Genomic DNA, 16,214 nt, shown 5'->3' with positions numbered 1-16,214 from the left:
AAATACAATACAATTATGCTGTAATATATAGTATACAATAAAGTTATGCTCTAATATCAACAAATATCTTAGGTGAACTTGGTGTACAGTCTGCGTCATTTCTGTTTACACTAGGGCTTCTCTTTTCCTCCAGAAAATTAAAGGTCTGGGGAAACAGCATGCTTAAGGGCTTTAAATTCATATCTATTAAGATTCAGTTATTATTATAAATTTTTAAAATAAAAAATTTTAAAATAGGTACCTTTAATAATGATGTACTGAAATGTTGCTTCTTTTTTTTTTTTGCATGTTCCAGTATTTCAAATTGCCAGTCACCACAAGCCTGCCTCACTTTAAATCTCCTTCTGCCAATTTGCATTAGTAATGGACTTGCTAAGAGAGAAACTGTAAAAAGGAAATGTGCCAATTAATAGGAAATACTTGACATACTGTGACATTATCAGTATATTTGATGAGACATTGCCAGTATATTTGATGATTTGTTTTTACACCTCAATATTCACAAATATTTCTGAATTTCTTATTTTGCAGAGTAGAAATGGGCGTCCATGCCATTGTCACTGATGGCATTTTTAGTAGGATTTTATTAACACAGCCCGTATTTTACAATCTATACACTCATATTTTAGCTGCTGTCATTTCATTAAGTTGTTCTATTTGGAGTAGCCATGCAAAAAATAAAATTAAGAGCTATTTTACTTAGAGAAGAGAAAAAGTATTTGTCTATAATACAAAGTAAAAACAGGTTTGTTTGTTTTTTTTTGCCAAAAGTATGTGTGAATTTTCTTCAGAAGTGTGCTTTTAAAATCCTTTGTATTTGCAAAGCCACTCCACACAGACAATTACAAGCAGATATGAAATGATAGATCATATGGCAGGAGTTTAAATATGAGGGGTTTTTTTTTTCCCCCTCTCGGTTAAGTTAAACATCGCAGCAGGCATTACAATACCAGAGGTAACGAATCAATTAAATCCATTTTCCCCTCCGCGTCCCCAACGCTGCGTGCGTAGTGTTGCTGTGTAGTTCAGAGCCTGAGCGGTAGGACCCAGGGGCCTCCGCAGCCACCAATAGAATCGCGCACTTGGACCTATTTGTATGCAATGCCGTCTGCTGTGCGCATTAATAGTAATACAGATAACGGGTTTGAAAGAATTCTCTACCGGAGGATTGGATTTTTCCAGGGTGCTGATACTGGGAAGTAATCCGACTTCGCTGTCTTCCTATTGCCCCCTCTTACGTTTTAAAGTCTCGGACAGCTTTTGCTTGGCTTAAACTCGGAAAGGTTTCCGTGCACAGCAAAGTTGGAAGGCTGCGCCGGTACCACCGAGCCGCTACGTTCCTGAAAACGGTCTGAATCGAAAGGTAAGTCTCTCAAGTGACTGTAAGCGAAGTGATAGCCGGCTTTAGAATTGTCGAAAGGGACACACTCGGTTTTACGTTAGTGGGTCCTGGAGTGCAGAATGGGTGCGGGAAAGACCGCAGTTTGTCCAGGAATTGTGCCTGGTGCAACGGGGATATTTGGAGGGTAGAATCAAAAGCCTTCCGGTTAAATGGGAAATTGCAGCTTTACGCTCTGACCAGATTCAACAAGTTTCCCTGCAGGGATGCGATGTTTGTTTATTTTCTTGCAAGTTGTGCAGAGTGTCTGTTCCCGGTGGGCTGAGCCTGCTTTAACAAAGAAGTTTCGGGATTTGGGTCTGGTGCGTGAGTGGTTTAATCCTTGTTTAAGGAGGTTTTGTGTTGCATTTGGGCTTCCTGGTTAAAGTGTTCGGCTGCTAATCGAAAGGTCGGCGGTTCGAAACCACCAGCAGCTCTGCGGGTGAAAGATGTGACAGATGTGGCTGTCTGCTTCCGTGTATAAGAAAAAGAAAAAAAAAATTTTTTTTTTCCTTGGAAACCAAATGGGTCACTTCCCCTACAGCCACGAGTAGGAATGGGCTCCACAGCAGTGTTTTATTATTATTATTATTATCATTATTATTATTATTATTTTGGAAGGAGGGGGAGGCACAGAAGGAAACTGCTTCTTGGAATGCTCCCAGCATCAGCAGCCTGCTGGGTTGGGGCTGGGCAACTTTGCAGCACAATCTCGATGTCTCTGACCGCACCGTGGTTGGTGGTGTGAGCTGAGCCTCGGAAACCAGCAGGCTCCAAGGCTAGCAGAGCTCCCAAACTTTGAAAGCGTTCTCCAAGGAGGATGAGAGTGGTGGCTTTTAAAACGATCATTACTGGGTGACTTTTGCTGAACTCTTAGTGTTGGGTAAGCAAGGAGGTTTTTGAAGACCTGCGTTCCAACCTGCAGCTTTTTTGCGTGGAAAACGCAGTGCTGATCCCGAGAAGGTGGGGGCTTGAAACTATGCCAGAAGGGACTTTGTCTGAGGGAGGAAAGGAGAGAGGAGAAAGATGAATGAGCGCGTTGCGTCCCATCTTTCACACACAAAAACCACACGCGTGGGACGTGCCAGAAAGCGCTCCAGTTGGTGGCGTTTAGCTGGAAAACGTATTGCAGGGAGGTCCAGGAGCCTCTGCATTATTGATGAAGCTCTGTGCCCTTCTAGGGGCTCTTCTCGCTGCTCCTCCTTTGCGCCGGGCCCCCGCCCGCGTCCCGCTGAGGTTGAGAGGCTGGCGCGGGTGCGGCGGCGGCGCGGCTCACCCCGCAGCGCTGCAGACACAATGGGGGAGCGGCAGGCAGAGCCCTGCGGGCGGGTGGCGCGGGGAGGTCACCGCTGCAATCCCGCTGCCGCAGCCCGCCTGTCGCTCCGCCGCAGGCTGCAGTGCTGCCGGAGCCGCTTCCTTCCGGCGGCCCGGCTCTCTGAGAGCCGGGCCCCGCGCAGGAGACACACACCTGGCCGCAAAGGTCCGGGGTTACCTTCCAGGGGCCACAGTGTGGCAGGCAGACAGGTGGAGTGGAGGAGACGGGACGTTAAGACTTCCCACTCCAGCTTCTGGTAAAAGCTACGACCTCTACACGAATATACCCCAGGCTGCGCTCCAGGCTTCCAAGAGGAGCTGCACCCCAAAGGAGAAAGGGGGCGTAGAGGAAAGAAGAAAAACGCTAATGAGGCTGCAGGAAGAGAGAGGAAGCAAGCGATCTGGGGCAATTTTGTTCATCAGTCTGGCTGGTCCTGGCTCTTTTAAGTAGGGTGTTTGCGATGGGGTTTTGAAATGCGGTCCCCCGCCTCTCTGCAGCACTAAAGGCGCAGCCTTCCAGAGGCAGGAGCTCACTAGAGACTCTTTCTAAAGATGAAGGAAGGAGATGGGCAGGAGACTGCTTTTTGCAGTGTCGTTTAACCCTGACCTCAGCACCTCCCACCCTTTGACGCCCCCACCAGGGAGTGCCCTGACCTTGCAAACTGCTCTATGTCACCTGCTCCGTTCTTTAAACGGTTTTAACAGGCTGTGTGTTACAAGGGCTGCTGTGAGATAGTTTGTGTGTTCCCAAGTGGAAGTAGAAGATGGTCTCATTTGGAGGTTGAGCGCCAACCCCGTTGGGTTTGGGGAGGGAGAGGGATCTCGGTTTCTTGAGGGGGTACTCTTAGAGAAAATACACTCTTTTGAGCACACGGGGAATGAACAGTGTCATTATGTTCTTCTCCCACTTTCTCTTGGCCCCTTTTGTTGTGTTCCTCTGGGAACTAGGATGTGATATCAAGCAGTAATATTTTGGGAATCGACCCACTTACTAGGAAGCCAACTAGAAGTCTTTAAGTGGGCTTTCAGGGCCACATTTGGATGCTCCTGAGATCTATCATTCTGGGAGACTCAGTTTACCATCCCAAGACCTGTGTCTCCTCTGTATTTGGGGGAGGCACAAGTAGTCTGAATGTTTTTGAAAAGCCTTCTGGGAGGAATGCAGCACATTGATTTTGCTACAGATGAATATGGAAGATGCAGGGTTGCTGGGTGTTCCTCTGTGTCCCCCACCACCACCACCACCAAAAAAAAAAAAAAAAACAGAAACCCAGACCAAACTTCCAGTTGGTAAAGGGCAGTCTTTGTTTCTTAGGACTCTTTCCCCTCCCATGGGGGTTGGGGTGGGTGGTGGGTGTGAGGACTGTGCAAAGACCAAGACAGAGTGTGTATGGAGCAAGGAAATTCACCTCATACTGTTGCCATGGATTTTGGACTTCCTTTAACCTTTCACCACACATCTTCCTGCTCCATGTGTCTTCCAATTTAGCCCTGTACAATCAGCAGAATTGAAGCGCAGTGACACAGCTGCAGAGCCCTGATGGAGGCTTACTCAAGAGAACAGCTGTTAATCACATGTTTGCTGTATTTTCCCACTTACTTCCTTTTCCTTCCGTTTCCTTCCCCTGTCCTTGAACAGTGTTACCATCTTCCAGGCTGCATTCAGTGAAGGCTTAGTGATTTCCAGTGATATAGCTCTATGCTGAGTGTGGGCGGAGGGCAGAGATTCAACAGCTGCTTAGGGAGTTCCATAGATTTAAAGCTGACGTTCCCTTATCCTATACTGCACAAAATAAAGAGTAAATATCCTAATCTCTCCCTAAAGAAAATTATGTGGGTTCTGTATAATAGTCTTTTATAGCATAGCAGAATCAATTCAAATGTAAAATAACATCGATCAGAGCTGAAAGGGATGCTGTACACTTTGAAAACTGGTGGTGTACTTGGCTAACAAAAGCTCACATTTGGTGGTGCATTCGTGAAGAACTCAGCTGCTAACCAAAAGATTGGCAGTTCAAATTCACCAGCCACTCCTCAGAAACCCTGTGGGGCAGTTCTAGTCTACCCTATAGGAACTATGAGTTGGAACTGACTGGATAACAATGGGTTTGGGTATTTTTGTTTTGTTTTGTTGTTTTATAACATGATACATTAATAACATGAGATACTTTTATTTAAGCAACACTTAATGTAAGTTACTGTCATTGTGAAGCTGAGCAACTCAAGGCACTGCAAAGAGGTGAGTTTTAAAGGAAAAAAAGGCAAAACAGTGAATAAGCCCTTGGCAGTTTGATGAATGAGCAGGTGCAATGCACCATTTGAAATGTAACTTGAAGTGAGGTTCCATCTAATTCACTGGAGAACGGGCTGCTCTTTATCACCTAGAAAACTCAACTGATTTTTCTCTCTGAGACCTGCAAGTTCAGATACAAAAACATAATAGCATACAGTAGGCTAAAATTATGAACTGGTCATTATCTCTCTGAACCTACTGTTGAAGTGAGCAGTCTTATTGATGCATTTATGTTTGTATCTAAAATGATATGATACCAGGCAGATCTCCGAATTCCACAGAAATATAGACCCTAGAAAAGTAACTGACTTATCCAAGGTCGTATAAGAGAGAGCTGTAGACATAGTGTTAGGCACCTTACCTCTGACAGATATTTTCACTTAGTCTTCACATCACCTTTTGAAGTAGGCTTTATTAGACTTCATTTACATATGAAGGAATTGAAGCTCAGAGAGGTTAAGTAAAAAGTACAAAGTAAAACAGCAAATAAGAGGAAGAGCCAGGATTGAGATACCAGTTTTTCCTCATGACAGAGTCTATCTTTTTCCAGTGTGTCATGCTTCTTTTAAGTGAACCAATGTTTGCAGATCACTGTACTTAGTATTTTCTGTAAATAAAACATTTCATTATTCTTTGAATTTTACATCAGCACTCATAATTTTCCAATCTGCCAGATCTCCTTTTCGTATACAAAACTTTTTTTTTTTTGGCACCTATCCCTGACCAATCTTCTACAAATAGTGACTTTCCAAAAATCCCATGGCCAGGGAATAACTTTATTGTTGTTGTTAGGTACCATTGAGTGGGTTCTGACCCATATCGACCCTGTGTACAACAGAAGGAAACACTGCCCTGTCCTGCCACATCATCACAATTGTTGCTGTTTGAGCCAATTATTGCAGCCACTATGTCAATTCATCTGGTTGAGGGTCTTCCTCTTTTTTGCTGACCCTCTCATTTACCAAGCATGATATACTCCTCCAGGGACTGAGCCCTCCTGATAACATATCCAAAGTACATGAGACAAAGTCTTGTCATCCTTGCTTCTAGGAGCATTCTGGCTGTACTTCTTTCAAGACAGATTTGTTCATTCTTCTGGTAGTCCATGGTATATTCAATATTCTTTGCCAAAACCATAATTCAAGTGCATCAATTCTTCAGTCTTCCTTACTCATTTCCAGTCTTCACATGCATATTGGAAACCCTGGTGGTGTAGTGGCTAAGTGCTACGGCTGCTAACCAAAGGGTTGGCAGTTCGAACCCACCAGGCGCTCCTTGGAAACTCTATAGGGCAGGTCTACTCTGTCCTATAGGGTTGCTATATTTTTTTATGAGGCAATTGAAAATATCATGGCTTGAGTCCAGCCCCCCTCAGTCCTCAAGGTGACATCTTTGCTTCTCAATACTTTAAAAAGGTCTATTGCAGCAGATTTGCTGAATGCAGCATTGTTTGATTTCTTGACAACTGCTCCATGAGTGTTGATTGTGGATCCAAGTAAAATGTAATCCTTGACAACTTTAGTGTTTTCTGTTTATCAAGATGTTGCTTGTTGGTCCAGTTGTGAGGATTTTTGTTTCCTTTATGTTTAGGTGTTATCCATACAAAGGCTGTATTCTTTGATCTTCATCAGCAAGCGCTTCAAGCCCTCTTCACTTTCAGCAAGCAAGGTTGTGTTATCTGCATAAAACAGGTTAATTAGCCTTCTTCCAATCTTGATGCTCTGTTTTTCTTCATATAGTCCAATTTTTCAAGTTATTTGCTCAGCATACAGATTAAATAGGTATGGTGAAAGGATACAATCCTGATGCACACCTTTCCTGACTCTAAACCATGCAGTGCCCACTTGTTCTGTTCAAATGACTACCTGTTGGTCTGAGATTTCTCATGAGCACAATTAAGTGTTCTGAATTCCCATTCTTTGCAGTGTTTTCCATAATTTGTTATGATCCATACAGTTTAATGCTTTTGCATAGTCAAAAAAACAGGTACACATCTTTCTGGTATTCTCTGCTTTAAGCCAAGATCCATCTGACATCAGCAATGATATCCTTCTTGCAGGTTCTCGTCTGCATTTGGCCTGAATTTCTGGCAGTTCCTTCTGGGATGTACTGCTGCAACAGTTTTTGAATGATCTCCAGCCAAATTTTACTTGCATGTGACATAAATGATATTGTTTGATAATTTCCTCACTTGGTTGGATCATCTTTGTTTGGATTGGGCACACATATGGGTGTCTTCCAGTCAGTTGTCCAGATAGCTAGCTGTCTTCCAAATTTCTTGGCACAGACGAGCGAGCACTCCCAGCCTTGTTGAAACATCTTAATTGGTATTCCATCAATTCCTGGAGCCTTGTTTTTTTGCCAATGCCTTCTTTTTTTAATGCAATACATTTGGTATTGAACTTGGACTTCTCCCTTCAATAGCATCAGTTCTTGATCATATGCTACCTCCTGAAATGGTTGAACTTAGACCAATTCTTTTTGGTCCAGTGACTCTGTGTATTCCTTCCATCTTCCCTTGATGCTTCCTGCATTGTTTAATATCTTGCCCATAGAATCTCTCAGTATTGCAACTTGAGGCATCAGTTTTTCCTTCAGTTCTTTCAGCTTGAGAAATGCCAAGCATGTTCTTCCCTTTAGGTTTTCTAATTCTTCTTCTATTTACTTTAGCTACTCGATGTTCAAAAGCAAGCTTCAGAAACTCTTCTGACATCTCTTTTGGTCTTTTCTTTCTTTCCTGTCTTTTTAATGACGTTTTACTTTCTTCATGTATGATGCCCTTGATATCATCCCACAACCTGTTTGGTCTTTGGTCATTAGTGTTCAATACTTCAAGTCTATTCTTGAGATGGTCTCTAAATTCAGGTGGGATTTACTCAAGGTTGCACTTTGGCTTTTGTGGACTTGTTTTAATTTTCTTCAATTTCAACCTGAACTTGCATATAAGCAACTGATGGTCTGTTCTGCAATCGGCCCCTGGCCTTATTCTCACTGGTGATATTGAGCTTCTCCTTCATCTCTTTCCACAGATATAGTTGATTTGATTCCAGTGTATTCCATCCTGCATGGTACAAGTGTATAGTTGCCATTTATGTTGTTAAAAAAATTGTGCTTGCAAGGAATAAGTCATTAGTCTGCAAAATTGTGTCATACAATCTCCAGCATTATTTCTACCACTGAGGCCATGTTTTCCAAGTACCTATCCTTCTTCATTGCTTCCAACTTTCTCATTCCAATCACCAGTAATTTTTAATGCATCTTGGTTGTGTATTTGATCAATTTTGGACTGCAGAAGGTGATAAAGATCTTCACTTTCTTCATCTTTGGCCTTAGTGATTGGTGTATAAATTTGAATAACAGTGGTACTAACTGGTCTTCCTTGTAGGCCTATGGATATTATCCTGTCACTGACAGCATCGTACTTCAAGATAGATCTTAAAATGTTTTGAAATGTTCTTTTTGACGATGAAAGTGACACCATTCTTCTTCAATTTACTATTCTCAGCATTGGAGACTATATGATTGCCCAGTTCATAATGGCCAATTCCAGTTCATTTCAGCTCACTAATGCCTAGGATATTAATCTTTTATGGATTCCATTTCATTTTTGATGGCTTCCAATTTTCCTAAATTCATACTCCACACATTCCACATTCTGAGTATTAATGGATGTTTACACAACTGTTTCTTCTCATTTACAGTCACATCACATAGGTAAATGAAGGTCCCAAAAGCTTTACTTCATTCTCATTTTTAAGGTAGACTCCATTTTGAGGCAGTAACTCTTCACCATTCATATTTTGAGTGCCTTCCAACCTGAGGCACAGTAGTTAAGTGATATGGCTGCTAATCAAAAGTTCAGCAGTTCAAATCACCAGCCCCTCCTTGGAAATCTGGTGGGGGCAGTTCTACTCTGCCCTCTAGGGTGTCTATGGGTCGGAATCAACTTGACAGCAACTGGTTTGGCTTTTTTGGTTTTCCAACCTGAGGGTCCCATCATCCCACACTTTATCAGACAGTGTTCCACTGCTATTCTTAAGGTTTTCACTGGCCAATTTTTTTGAGGAGTTGATTGCCAGGTCCTTTTTCCTAGTTTGTCTTAGTCTGGAAGCTCCACTGAAACCTGTCCACCATGGGTGACTCTGCTGGTATTTAAAATACTGGTAGCACAGCTTCCAGCATCACAGCAACACCCACACCACTGAAGTATGACAGACTGACAGATGAGTGGTGGTGGATCCTAGGGCCAGGGAATAACTTCATCACTAACAATGTCCACACATGGAGGCGGGGCCAAGATGGCTGACTAGGTAGAAGCTACCTCGGATCGCTCTTGCAACAAAGACTCAGAAAAACAAGTGAATTGATCACATACATGACAATCTACTAACACTGACCATCAAACGCAGATATAAAGAGTTGACCTGAGTGACAGGTGGGTGAAAAGCTGTGCCCTGAACCAGCAGCTGCTTCTGGAACCTGTGACCCACTCCACAGCTTTGAGCCCCCACGGTTCCCTGGTGCCAAGTGGCGGGGCTGATTGCAGCTTGCTGAGGCCAGGCAGGCACGGGACACAGCCCTAACCCCTAGCCCCCTGGGGTAACCTCCGTAGAGACAGCCAGCGCAAGCAGACTGCACACTGACAGGGCTAACGAGAGAATGAACAACCACAGGGAAGCAGCGACTGTTTTCAGAGCCTGGAGCCAGCATCCCAGTCAGAAAACCTTGGTGCCGGGCTTTGGACTGGGCACAGGGGAGCTGAGCACGGCATCATGAGCCGACGCAAACACGGGGCACAGCCCTGGCCTCCTGAACTGACCTCTGGGGAAGCCCAGCCAGTGCATGCAGACAGTGCAGCGACGCGGCTGACAGGAGGAGAAGTCACTGGGAGGTAGCAACTGATTTTGGAGCCTGAAGTGCGGCGTCCCAGCCGGGGCACCTTGGCGCTGGGCTTTGGACTGGGAGCGGAGGAACTGACCACGGCTTCTGAGACAGCACAAGCACAAGACATGGGCTTGACCCTCGGGGGCAATCTCCACCCAGCCAGCGCACACAGGCTACACACCCCTCGGGAATCTCAGATAAAACAGTCATCACCAAGCAAGATAAGTAACTTTGTCTTTATTCCTGGGTGCTACTCTCTCCTATCTATCTGTTCCCTCCCCTCCATTCCCAGGCAGTGACATTAACCTTGGAATTTCCTGGGCCAGGGAGTGAAGTGCTCTGCAGTCTTTTTTTTGTTTGTTTGTTTTTGTTTTTTTGTCTTTTCGTAACCCATTCTCCTGGCCTGAGAGAAGCAGCTACATAAAACCCAGGGCCCAAAAATCCTTCCCTGACTTCCCGAAATTGAACTAAAAATACAGAACCAGCTCCAGCCAAGCATATGAGATCCACAGTCTTGGGCTTTCATCCCTACAGGGAACAAGGTGGCTATTATAATGCAAAGGCTATTCTGATAGTGATCTGACTGTAATTGTTTTAGCGGATTACTGGAAAGACAAGTTTCCCAGGTCTGATATCTCTACCTATAAAACAGAGCCCTCACTGACCCACAACGGGGAACTGAGACCTGAAGCTCCACCCAAACCACCTAGCCTCCTGCCATAGGGGTCTGAGGATAGTGACACCTACCAATCTGTAGAGGTACATGCATTGGGTGCCTAAGGTACAGCTGCAGAGTCAACCCACCAAAGTGCTTTAGGAATAGAGACACGCCTACCTCACAGGCACTTTGGGGAGCCTATCAACATCCTGCCCCCCCTGGAGTGTGACCCCCTGCTACTACTAGAATCTGGTGCACACAACTATCACCACTACTTCTCTAGGTGAATAGGTGACAGTCTACACCACACACTTGATAACCCAAAATCAGATTCTACTCAAGAATAGTGAATGGACTCTTAGGCTTGTATTTCTGGTAACAGTCCAAACCAGCTGGTAATAGGACATAAGTGATTCAAAGGCAACAACAATCAAGACAGCGCAATCTAGTAGCCCATCTACGTATATTGAAAGAAAACAAAACAAGATAAGACTCAGTGAGCAAATATAAAATAAATCACTACAGTATCTTATAGATGGCTCAGAGAGAGCAGTTGATGTCAAACCACACAAAGAAGCAGACCATGATTGCTTCTACAACTCCTCAAATTAAAGAATCAAAATCTTCCCCAAATGAAGATAGAATCCTGGAATTGCCGGATGCAGAATATAAAAAACAAATTTACAGAATGCTTTAAGACATCAGGGATGACCTCAGAAATGAAATAAGGCAATCTACAGAAAAAGCCAAGGAACACACTGATAAAGCAATTGAAGAAATCAAAAAGATTATTCAAGAACATAGTGGAAAAATTAATAAGCTGCAGAAATCCATAGAGAGACAGCATTCAGAACTCCAAAAGATTAACAGCAAAATTACAGAATTAGACAACTCAATAGGAAGTCAGAGGAGCAGAATCGAGCACTTGGAATGCAGAGTGGGGGAGCTGGAGGATAAGGCAATTGACACCAATATAGTTGAAGAAAAATCAGATAAAGGAATTTAAAAGAATGAAGAAACCCTAAGAATCATGTGGGACTCTATCAAGAAGAATAACTTGCGTGTGATTGGAGTTCCAGGACAGGGAGGGATAACAGAAAACACAGAGAGAATAGTTGAAGATCTGCTGGCAGAAAACTTTCCTGACATCATGAAAGACGAAAGGTTATCCATCCAAGATGCTTATCGAACCCCATATAAGATTGGTCCAAAAGGAAAATCACCAAGACATATTATCATCAAACTTGCTGAAACCAAAGATAAAGAGAAAATTTTAAAAGCAGCCAGGGATAAAAGAAAGTTCTCCTACAAAGGAGAATTAATAAGAATAAGTTCAGACTACTCAGCAGAAACCATGCAGTCAAGAAGGCAATGGGATGACATATTTAGAGCACTGAAGGAGAAAAACTGCCAGCCAAGGATCATATATCCAGCAAAACTCTCTCTCAAATAAGAAGGTGAAATTAAAACATTTACAGATAAACACAAACTTAAAGAATTCGCAAAAACCAAACCAAAGCTACAAGAATTAGTAAAGGAAATTGTTTGGTCAGAAAATCAATACTATCAGATACCAGCACAACACAAGGTCACAGAACAGAACATCTTGATATCAACTCAAATAGGGAAATCACAAAAACAAATTAAGATTAATTTTAAAAAGAAAAAAATGGTCAAAACAGGGAATCATTGAAGTCATTATGTAAAAGATCACAATAATCAAAAAGAGGGACTAAATACAGGAGGCATAGATCTTCCATATGGAGAGGAAAACAAGGCGATATAGGACAATACAAACTAGGTTTTTACTTAGAAAAATAGGGGTGAATATTAAAGTAACCACAAAGAGGTCTAACAATTCCATAATTCAAAATAAAATCCAAGAAAAACATAACGACTCAGCAAACATAAATTCAACTACTATGAAAATGAGGAACACACAATTTACAAAGAAAAATGTCTCAGCACAAAAAAGTAAGTGGAAAAATGAAATTGTCAACAACACACACAAAAAGGCATCAAAATGACAGCTTTTTTTTTTTTTTAAACTCATACTTATCTATAATTACACTGAATGTAAATGGACTAAATGCACCAATAAAGAGACAGAGAGTCTCAGACTGGATAAAGAAACAAGATCTGAATATATGCTGCCTACAAGAGACACACCTTAGACTTAGAGACACAAACAAACTAAAACTCAAAGGATGGAAAAAAATATATCAAGCCAACAATAAGCAAAAAAGAGCAGGAGTAGCAATATTAATTTCTGACAAAATAGACTTTAAAGTTAAATCCACCACAAAGGATAAAGAAGGACACTACATAATGATTAAAGGGACAATTGTCCAGGAAGATATAACCATATTAAATATTTATGCACCCAATGACAGGGCCGCAAGATACATAAAACAAACTTTAACGGAACTAAAAAGTGAGATAGACACCTCCACAATTATAGTAGGAGACTTCAACACACCACTTTCAGAGAAGGATAGGACTTCCAGTAAGAAGCTCAATAGAGACACGGAAGACCTAATTGCTACAATCAACCAACATAACCTTATAGACTTATACAAAGCACTCCACCCAACAGCTGCAAAGTATACTTTTTTTTTCTAGTGCACATGGAACATTCTCTAGAATAGATCACGTATTAGGTCATAAAACAAACCTTTGCAGAATCCAAAACATCGAAATATTACAAAGCCTCTTCTCAGACCACAAGACCCTAAAAGCGGAAATCAATAACAGAAAAATTAGGGAAAAGAAATAAAATACTTGGAAACTGAACAATACCCTGCTGAAAAAAGACTGGGTTATAGAAGACATTAAGGAGGGAATAAAGAAATTCATAGAATGCAACAAGAATGAAAACACTTCCTATCAAAACCTCTGGGACACAGCAAAAGCAGTGCTCAGAGGTCAATTTATATCAATAAATGCACACATACATAAAGAAGAAAGAGCCAAAATCAGGGAACTGTCCCTACAACTTGAACAAATAGAAAGTGAGCAACAAAAGAATCCATCAGGCACCAGAAGAGAACAAATAATAAAAATTAGAGCTGAACTAAATGAATTAGAGAACAGAAAAACAATTGAAAGAATTAACAAAGCCAAAAGCTGGTTCTTTGAAAAAATTAACAAAATTGATAAACCATTGCCCAGACTGACTAAAGAAATACAGGAAAGGAAACAAATAACCCGAATAAGAAACGAGATGGGCCATATCACAACAGACCCAACTGAAATTAAGAAAATCATATCAGATTATTATGAAAAATTGTACTGTAACAAATTTGCAAACCTAGAAGAAATGGATGAATTTCTGGAAAAACACTACCTACCTAAACTAACACAATCAGAAGTAGAACAACTAAATAGACCCATAACAAAAAAAAGAGATTGAAAAGGTAATCAAAAAACTCCCAACAAAAAAAAAACCCTGGCCTGGACAGCTTCACTGCATTGTTCTACCAAATTTTCAGAGAAGAGTTAACACCACTACTACTAAAGGTATTTCAAAGCATAGAAAATGATGGAATACTACCTAACTCATTCTATGAAGCCACCATATCCCTGATACCAAAACCAGGTAAAGACACCACAAAAAAAAAGAAAATTACAGACCTATATCCCTCATGAACATAGATGCAAAAATCCTCAACAAAATTCTAGCCAATAGAATTCAACAATATATCAAAAAAATAATCCTCCATGACAAAGTGGGATTTATACCAGGTATGCAAGGTTGGTGTAATATTAGAAAAACCATTAATGTAATCAACCATATAAATAAAACAAAAGACAAAAAACACATGATCTTATCAATTGATGCAGAAAAGGGCTTTGACAAAGTCCAACACCCACTCATGATAAAAACTCTCAGCAAATAGGAATTGAAGGAAAATTCCTCAAAATAATAAAGGGCATCTATTCAAAGCCAACAGCCAGCATCACTCTAAATGGAGAGAACCTGAAAGCATTTCCCTTGAGAATGAGAACCAGACAAGGATGCCCTTTATCACCGCTCTTATTCAACATTGTGCTAGAGGTCCTAGCCAGAGCAATTAGGCTAGACAAAGAAAGAAAGGGCATCCAGACTGGCAAGGAAGAAGTAATCTCTATTTGCGGATGACATGATCTTATACACAGAAAACCCTAAGGAATCCTCCAGAAAACTACTGAAACTAATAGAAGAGTTTGGCAGAGTCTCAGGTTATAAGACAAGAATACAAAAATCACTTGGATTCCTCTACATCAACAAAAAGAACATCGAAGAGGAAATCACCGAATCAATACCATTCACAGTAGCCCCCAAGAAGATAAAATACTTAGGAATAAATCTTACCAAAGATGTAAAAGACCTATACAAAGAAAACTACAAAGTACTAGCGCAAGAAACTAAAAGGGACCTAGTTAAGTGGAAAAACATACCTTGCTCACGGATAGGAAGACTTAGCATATTAAAAATGTCTATTCTACCAAAAGCCATCTATACATACAATGCACTTCCGAGCCAAATACCAATGACATTTTTTAAAGTGATGGAGAAACAAATCACCAACTTCATATGGAAGGGAAAGAAGCCCCAGATAAGTAAAGCATTACTGAAAAAGAAGAAGAAAGTGGGAGGCCTCACTCTACCTGACTTTAGAACCTATTATACAGCCATAGTAGTCAAAACAGCCTGGTACTGGTACAACAGGCACATAGAACAATGGAACAGAATTGAGAACCCAGATATAAATCCATCCGCATATGAGCAGCTGATATTTGACAAAGGCCCAGTGTCAGTTAATTGGGGAAAAGATAGCCTTTTTAACAAATGGTGCTGGCATAACTGGATATCCATTTGCAAAAAAATGAAACAGGACCCATACCTCACACCATGCACAAAAACGAACCCCAAGTGGATCAAAGACCTAAACATAAAGACTAAAATGATAAAGATCATGGAAGAAAAAATAGGGACAACCTTAGGAGCCCTAATACAAGGCATAAACAGAATACAAAACATTACCAAAAATGACGAAGAGAAACCCGATAACTGGGAGCTCCTAAAAATCAAACACCTATGCTCATCTAAGGACTTCACCAAAAGAGTAAAAAGACCACCTACAGATTGGGAAAAAATTTTTAACTATGACATCTCTGACCAGCACCTGATCTCTAAAATCTATATGATTCTGTTAAAACTCAACCACAAAGAGACAACCCAATCAAAAAGTGGGCAAAGGATATGAACACGCACTTCACTAAAGAAGATATTCAGGCAGCCAACAGATACATGAGAAAATGCTCTCGATCATTAGCCATTAGAGAAATGCAAATTAAAACTACGATGAGATTCCATCTCACACCAACAAGGCTGGCATTAATCCAAAAAACACAAAATAATAAATGTTGGAGAGGCTGTGGAGAGATTCGAACTCTTATACACTGCTGGTGGGAATGTACAGTGGTACAACCCCTTTGGAAATCTACCTGGCATTTTTTTAAAAAGTTAGAAATAGAACTACCATATGACCCAGAAATCCCTCTCCTTGGAATATACCCTAGAGAAATAAGAGCCTTTACACGAACAGATATATGCACACCCATATTTATTGCAGTACTGTTTACAATAGCAAAAAGCTGGAAGCAACCAAGGTGTCCATCAACGGATGAATGGTATATTCACA

General features: G+C 41.4%; 1 protein-coding gene across 1 annotated transcript in view; it reads left to right on the top strand.

Annotated features, from left to right (window-relative positions):
• The first annotated feature begins 1,135 nt into the window (after positions 1-1,135).
• Positions 1,136-16,214, top strand: part of ROBO1 (roundabout guidance receptor 1) — a 1,245,354-nt gene continuing 1,230,275 nt past the window's right edge. Inside the window, exon 1 of the mRNA XM_049858153.1 lies at positions 1,136-1,363. The gene's annotated coding sequence lies outside the window, so the exon portion shown is untranslated. The remainder of the gene's footprint in view (positions 1,364-16,214) is intronic.

This window comes from Elephas maximus, chromosome 18 (genome assembly GCF_024166365.1).
Source record: "Elephas maximus indicus isolate mEleMax1 chromosome 18, mEleMax1 primary haplotype, whole genome shotgun sequence".
NCBI classification, from domain to species: Eukaryota; Metazoa; Chordata; class Mammalia; order Proboscidea; family Elephantidae; genus Elephas; species Elephas maximus.
The sequence above is the reverse complement of the archived record's forward strand: the minus strand, read 5'-3'. Positions and strand labels throughout refer to the sequence as shown.